Source organism: Budorcas taxicolor, chromosome 16, assembly GCF_023091745.1.
Source record: "Budorcas taxicolor isolate Tak-1 chromosome 16, Takin1.1, whole genome shotgun sequence".
Classification (NCBI taxonomy): domain Eukaryota; kingdom Metazoa; phylum Chordata; class Mammalia; order Artiodactyla; family Bovidae; genus Budorcas; species Budorcas taxicolor.
The window spans coordinates 71,805,175-71,813,089 of record NC_068925.1 but is presented as its reverse complement, the minus strand read 5'-3'; the positions used below and the strand labels follow the sequence as shown (position 1 = coordinate 71,813,089).

Sequence of the window (7,915 nt, the reverse complement as noted above, 5' to 3'; positions counted from 1 at the left end):
TGGCAACCTTGCATCGGGCAAGTCTATAGGTGCCATTTTTCCAAACAAATCTGTTCACTCCATATCTCTGTGTCACATTTGGGTAGTAATTCTTGCAATATTTCAAATTTTCATTGTTATTATATTTGTTATGGTGATCTGTGCTTAGCAATCTTTGGTGTTACTACTGCAATTGTTTTGGGTCTCCATGAACTGTGCCCATATAAAACGGCAAACTTCATCAGTAAATGTTAAGTGTCCTGCTTCTCCACTGACAAGCTGTTCCCCCGTCTCTGCCCCTTTCCTCATGCCTCCCCTATTCCCTAAGACACAATAATATTGAAATTAGGCCAATTAGTAACCTTACAATGCCCTCTAAGTGCTCAAGTGAAAGGAAGAGTTACACATCTCTCACTTTAAATCAAAAGCTAGAAATGATTAAGCTGAGTGAGGACAGCATGTCAAAAGCCAGGATGGGCCAAAGCTAGACAATAAACAGTTAACCAATTTGCGGATGCAAAGGAAAAAGTTCTCAAAGGAAATTAAAAGTGCTACTTCAGTGAATACACTTATTGACAAGAAAGCAAAACAGCTTTATGCGGATATGGAGAAAGCTTTAGTGGTCTGGATAGAGGATCAAATCAGCTACAACATTTCCTTTAGCCAAAGACTAATCCAGAACAAAGCCCTAACTCTCTCCAATTCTGTGAAGGTGGAGAGAGGTGAAGAGGCTGCAGAAGGTTTGAAGCTAGCAGGGGCTGGTTCATGAGGTTTCAGAAAATAAGTTGTCTCCATGATATAAAAATGCAAGATGAAGCAGCAATTACTGACGTAGAAGCTGCAGCAAGTTATCCAGAAGTTTAGCTTAGATAATTAACGAAGGTGGCTACACACTAAACAACAGATTTTCAGTGTAGATGAAACAGCCGTCTATTGTAAGAAGATGTCATCAAGGAATTTCATAGCTGGAGAGAAGCCAATGTCTCGCTTCAAAGCTTTAAAGCACAAACTGCCTCTCTTTTAGGGGCTGGTGCAACTGGTGACTTGATGTTGAAACCAATGTTCATTTACCATTCTGAAAGTCCTAGAGCTTTTAAGAATTATGCTAAAACTACTCTGCCTGTACTCTATAAATGGAACAACAAAGCCTAGATGACAGTGTATCTATTTACAACATGGTTTAGTGAATATTTTAAGCCTACTGTTGAGACCTACTGCTCAGAAAAAAAGACTTTAAAAATATTACTGCTCATTGACAATGCACCTGGTCACCCAAGAGCTCTGATGGAGATGTATGAGACTAAAATTGTTTCATGCCTGCTAACACAACGTCCACTCTGTAGCCCATGGACCAAGGAGTAACTTCTACATTCAAGTTTTATCAGTATGTAAGAAACACATTTCATGAGGCTATAGCTGCTATATGTAGTGATTCCTCTGATGGATCTGGGCAAAGTAAATTGAAAGCCTTCTGGAAAGTGTTCCCCTTTCTAGATGCCATTAATATTCATGATTTGTAGAAAGAGGTAGAAATGTAAACGTTAACAGGAGTTTGGAAGAGGTTGATTCCATTCCTCATGGATGACTTTGAGCAGTTCAAGACTTCACCAGCGGAAGTAATCGCCAAAGTGGTAGAAACAGGAGAACTGGAATTAAAAGTGGAGCTTGAAGATGTGACTGAATCACTGCAATCTTATGATAAAACTTGAACAGATGAGGAGTTGCTTCTTGAGGGGAAAAAAAAAAATGGTTTCTTAAGATAGAATCTACTCGTGGTGAAGATGATGTGAAGATTGCTAAAATGACAACATAGGATTTATATTATATAAACTTAGTTGCTAAAGCAGTGATGAAACGGATCAGGACCCTGCAGTGGGGTCTTCCCAGAGACAGACCCCACTTCTTCCTTGTGCCCCCTACCTATGGTAAGCCTTCCCCGAGTTCCAAAAACCAAATTTAATCAGAAAAGTGAGAAAATACCAAAACAAAGGAAAGCAGTCAAGCAAGACAAAAGAATAGTAGTTTAGCCATTAAACAAAGGGGAGGACCTCTACTTCCTCCTTAAGGTTTATAGATCCTGTCCTGAGCCATACCCTTGAGTTGTTTTGCAGATTCTAAAACCTCCACCAAGTGGAAAAAGTTAACTGTATGCTGACCATCAGAATGTAGACCCCAGGACACTTAGAACCAGAAGGTTGATAATTGAGATTCCAGAAACATCACCCTGTTCCCTCACCACCAAACCAATCAGAAGAGTGTACACAGATGGTCATATACCCTGTCCGTCTCCATCATTTTGCCTTTAAAAACCCTTCCCTGAAAACCATCGAGGTGTTTGGTCTTTTGAGCCTGATCTGTCCATCCTTCTTGCCTGGCCCTGCAATAAGCTCTGAACTTTCCTTCACCACAGTCCAGTGTCAGTAAATCGACTTAACTGCATGTAGAGTGAGCACCCCCAAGTTTGCTTCAGTAACGGTGGCAAGGATTAATTTTGAAAGAAGTTCCACTGGAGGTAAAAATGCTATTGAAAAGCATTCTATGCCACAAAGAAATTGCTTGTGAAAGGAAGAGTCAATTGATTAGGCAAACTTCCTTGCTCTTTTTTTAAGAAACCACCACAGTCAACTTCAGCAACTGCCACTCGGATCAGATCAGTCATCAGCCACCATCATCCACCAGCAGCAAAACACTCCACAGGCAAAAAGATGATGACTCAAAAAAAAAAAAGATGATGACTCATTGAAGGTTCAGATAATAGCACTTTTTAGAAGGAAAGTATTTTTAAATTAAGGTATGTACATTGGGTTTTAGATGTAATCCTGGTGCATACTTTATTAATAGACTACAGTATAGTTATAGTAAACATAACTTTCATATGTGCTGGGAAACCAAATAATTCATGTCACTTGTATCATTGCTTTAATCCTTCTAAGGCAGGGGTCTGGAACTGAACCCAGACAAGCTCCTGGGGATGCCTGTGTTTTTTCCCCCTATGAAGTGAAGTTAAGTCATTCAGTTGTGTTGGACTCTTTGTGACCCCATGGATTGTAGCCCTCCAGGCTCCTCTGTCCATGGGATTTTCCAGGCCAGAATACTGGAGTGGGTTGCCACGCCCTTCTCCAGGAGATCTTTCCAACCCAGGGATCGAACCGAGGTCTCCCACATTTCGGCCGGATTCTTTACCAGCTGAGCCACAAGGGAAGCATCCTGTTAAATTTCTTTTTTTTTTCCCCCTCTCTTTCTAGTTGAGGGTTATTGGTGATTTATGTATCCCACTTCTGTGTGCACAGGTGACAAGTTAAGTAATCCTAAATAAATATTAAAGGCTTAAACAGTAAGGATTGCGGGACAAATAAATACAATTGTATTTCAGCTTTTAAATAAAATTGAAGGTGACACTTGAGATTTGTTCTCTGCGTGGAGTTCTGCCCCCTCCCCCATTCTCATCAACTAGCTTACTGTCCCTTTCCACAGTATCGTTACCAGGCCTTTAAAAAACAACTTCACTGTGGTTTATGGGAATCCCTAATTTACAACAGGCAGGCTGACCCAGATGATAAATTACAGGAACAAGAAAAGTAGCTTAGGTCCACACTCTTAAATGGGGAAATAACAATGAGAAATTCACATCACAAAGAGAGTAAGAGTAAGTTTTTGGGGGGAGCTGGAATGAGGGTGAGGCCTTAATAGGGGTGAAGACTAGGAAAATCCATCCATCATTCATCCTTCTCCATCCATCCTTCAAATAGGACTTTTTACTGCTAAGCAAATGTGCTGGTTACCATGTTAGGCAACTAGGGATATATGAATAAAAACACAATTCTTGTCCTGTAGTTGCTTACATTTTAAAGAGAGGTATTCCCTGTTCCAACAAGATGGAGAAAATCATTACGTTTCCTCCACCTGACACAGGTCTGGAGGTAAGATTTTGGAAACTCTATGACGAGGTGGCCCTCTAAGGTATTTAGGGGGGATCTTTTCCTTGCTGGTCCTGCTCCCCACCCCCAACCCTGCCACATATACAATGGGTACTTAGCTAGTAATCGTTTGAAGGATAGTTAATTAGTGCATGCTAAGTCACTTCCGTTGTGTTGACTCTTTGCCACCATATGTACTGTAGCCCACCAGGCTCTTCTGTCCGTGGGGATTCTCCAGGCAAGTATACAGGAGTGGGTTACCGGGCCCTCTTCCAAGGGATCCTGCCAACCCAGGGATCAAAACTGTCTCCTCTGACTCCTGCATTGCAGGCAGATTCTTTACTGCTGAGCCACCAGGGAAGACTAAATTCATAATAGTAACTAGTTATTAATAATTCATTATTTTATTATGTTACAATAAAATTTTTATTGTTACTTCATAAATAAGTGTATTGATATACTATAATAATGAATTAATTCATTTTATTAATAAATATATTTGTTCACTGCAATAATTAAGATGAATTAAAAGTAATGCAGTCAATTACTAATAAAGTTTCATAATGATTAATAATTTGCAGATGTGCTGCAACCGCTCAAGAACTGCTGTGGGGAATATTCGCTGGTTCTTTCCACCCTTTGGCCTCAGGATGCTGGCCACCACTGTTGGTTCTTGAACTCTCTTACTTTCTCAATTTCAAAAAGTCCTGCTTGGCAAACTGAGGGTTTGTCAGTTTGTCCCTTCTGTGGGTTTGTGACATTTTGGAAGGTACTTTCTGGCCTTGCCACCAGTCTAGAGGAAAGATTGCAAAGAAGCTTGGTGAACCCGGGATGCTCTGGAAACAATCTGGCTTTCCAGACCCCAGCGCCGTTCAAGGAGTTTTCCTCTGGGATGTGGAACCACACGGGGTGGATGCTGAATATAGTGCCGCCCAGTACAAGGTGACGGAGAACTCAAACCAGTTCAAGAAGACCCTTGATTAATGGATGAATAGATAAGCATCTGGGCTTCCCAAGTGAAGCAGTGGTAAAGAATTTGCCTGCCAATGCAGGAGATGTAGGAGACGTGGGCTCGATCCCTGGGTTCAGAAGATCCCCTGGAGAAGGGAACGGCCACCCACTCCGGTATTCTCGCCTGGAGAATCCCGTGAACAGAGGAGCCTGGCAGGCTACAGATGGTCCATGAGGTTACAAAGAGCTGGACACGACTGAGCGACTAAGCAAGCACGCAGATAAGCAGCAGGGTTATTAAAGGAAGTCAGGGAAGTTCCAGGAACACTCAGGCCTTCCAGGACAGGGTCATAGGAAGCAAGTGCTGGACTCTCCCTCGCACTTTCCCTCGAGGTCGTGGTTGGAATCCTGAGCCAGGGGCCTTTGGTCTGATCTGCAGTGACATTTCTGATCTTCTCAAGAACATCATACCAGAAAAGGTCATGCTAGAGCGCCCAGAAGAGCAGGTGAGCTATCTCCAGGGACAGAATCTGCCCTGAACACAGCCCCAGCCTGGGGCTCAAACTCGAGCATGCCCCGTCAAGGGTACCTGCACCTGCTCACTGCAGACTTTCAGTGTGCACCGCATTGATGGTGATGATGTCCGTGGCGACGGTAGTAACCTCACGGATCTCCTTTGCCCCTGATATTTGGGGAGGAACAGTTCACCAGGGTGGTCAGTTTCTAAATGGGTGATCCAGGAAATTTCCCTTTCCTCCAAGTAGAGTGAGGTTTCCGGAAGCTGGCCTTGACCAGCTCCACTCTCACGCCTCAAGACGTGTGGCGTTGTTAGGGGCCTTCCAAGAGCCGGCCCTCCTGGGGCTTTCAGCATAACTTCCCCAGGAACAAGGATGGTTTAGCTTCAGAGCCCAAGGACTCCCATCACCCTCTCCCCTTCCTCCATCCATCCCTCCTTCCTCCTCTCCATTCTTCCTTCTTTCTGCTGTCCTGGCTTTCGGGGAGAAGTCTTCCCACTGTGGTTCGGGTAACTCTGCCAGATTTCCTTCACATCCTGGAGGGAAGACGAGCCAGTGAGCTCCGGGGCTGTCCCTTTTCCTCCAGCTCCTCCTAGAGAAGAACCCACAGCACTGGGGAGTACACCCAGACTGTGGGAACCCTAGCATTGATGGGAAAGAAGAGAGGGGCTTTTGGGTCTCTCACTTTCCTGTCCGTTAAGAGTCATCATTCTCAACCAAGGTTTGAGGCCCAAATTGGGGCCTGATTCAGTGATGGAAACCCCAGGTTTCAAGGCTGCGGTGGTGCAATACGGGGCAAGATTGCGGACAGGAAGTGGTGTGGCTGCATGGGTGAGAAGGAAGGACTTCCTCCCTCGCCGACACTTTCTATTCTAAAAGCGCCTTTCTCAGCCTGCTTCCCTTCCTTCCAGCCTGACAAAGAGCCACTCGCAGATTTAATTCACATGCAGGGCCCAGCATCTGGCACACGCAGCAGGGTGAACATAACCAATCAAATCCAGTCTCCAGAACAGGTCTACCTCCCCTGTCCCTCTTGGAGTAATTTATACAGATTTTCTGCCTTTTCAGAGTAGGAGGTGGAGAGCTGAGACAGCCCCTAATGTCACTGGGATCTTGGCAGAGACAATCTTAGCAACCAGGTTGATGACTCTTTGGTTTTCAGAACGCTCGTCACATCTCCAGTTATCTTGGAGGGGACTTGGCCCCATCACTGTTGACTCACTACCCTGGGCTACCCTAGTTTTTGGTTCCCTAACTCCAAATTGACTGTTGACATCAAATGTGGGGGGCCTAACCCTCCCTAAATGTGAGCTCAAACTCAGTGAGCACCCAGCTTAGGGAGGAAGCCCCAGAGTTCATCAGATAATCTGAATAAAGTTCTCAATCAGCAGATAAGGCAGCTGGCACATTGGAGCCAAGTAGCCGGATCGGGATGGTGGGGTATTTAGGAGACATAACCGAAGGACTTGGAGGAATCAAATATGATGTATAGGTTTCCGACCAGGTGGATGTTGGAGCTTTTAACAGACAGTTAAAAACAGACTGAGAAGCATATTGGAAGAGAAGATGATGAGGCCAAGAGTCCAGCTTTGAACATGTTGAAAGGGAAATGCTTGTGAGAGGTCCTCTCAGAGACACATGACAGGCAGCTGAGCACACAGGTCTGCCCTCCGAAGAGACAGTGGGGCTGTGGATACCAATGTGGGAGTCGTCAGTATAGGGACAGGTGGTGATCGAGGCTCCGAGAAGGGGAGACCCCTTTATACTGACAAGCAGCACAGAAGCTAGTGTCGCAGGCCATTAGGAAGTAAAGGAAGATCAAGCCTGGGACATGCCCATCAGATCTGGCACAAAAGGAGCCTTCTGGGGACCTTTAACAGGACAGTTTTAGCAAGGTTTGGGGAGCACAAGCTGGGTCTTCTTATGGCAAAGATTGCAGATATTCACCTAAGCCTGTTCCTCCAGCTCCCAAGAACGTGGCTGAATTTCATTTCCCAACCTCCCTTGAAGCTGGGTGAGGCCTGAGATCTGGCCCATGGACTGTGGGTGGGAAAGGATGCCCTCTCACCTCCAGGATACAGCCCTTCCCCACTGTCCACCTTGGACACTTCCTCCTAGTCTCCCAGTCAGAGGAGAAGACCTGTGGGGACCCCAAGGCCTCAGGGGCACAGATCATCTACATGGAAGGAGACTGGGCCTTGGGTGGTTACATGGAGCCAGGAGGCTCTGGCCAGTGGGGCTGGCAGGCTCGGACGCCCCCGGGTCAGCAGCAGAGTGGGTGATCAGCCAGCTGGACAGCGGTGACCGGAGCGGATCAGCATTCAGGACAGCTAGAGGGGTCTGCAAGCCGGAGCTTGGAAGTCCTGCAGGGGCCAGGTGAGCCCTAGCCAGAGGGTAAAATGCTCCCTTCAGGAACGCGCTGGAGTTGAAAGACAGCTGTGGAAAATGCCTGTGGGTACAAGGCGCACACTCCACGTGTCATGCTCTCAGCTACATCGGCCCCTGGGACCCTGGCTAGGAATCCATCCTTCACAGAAGTGCCGCTCGCCGGGA

The 7,915-nt window shown here is 45.8% G+C and overlaps 1 pseudogene; it reads left to right on the top strand.

The window, feature by feature from the left end:
• The first annotated feature begins 347 nt into the window (after window positions 1-347).
• On the top strand, window positions 348-7,644 carry LOC128061310 (tigger transposable element-derived protein 1-like; annotated as a pseudogene).
• Window positions 7,645-7,915: the final 271 nt, after the last annotated feature.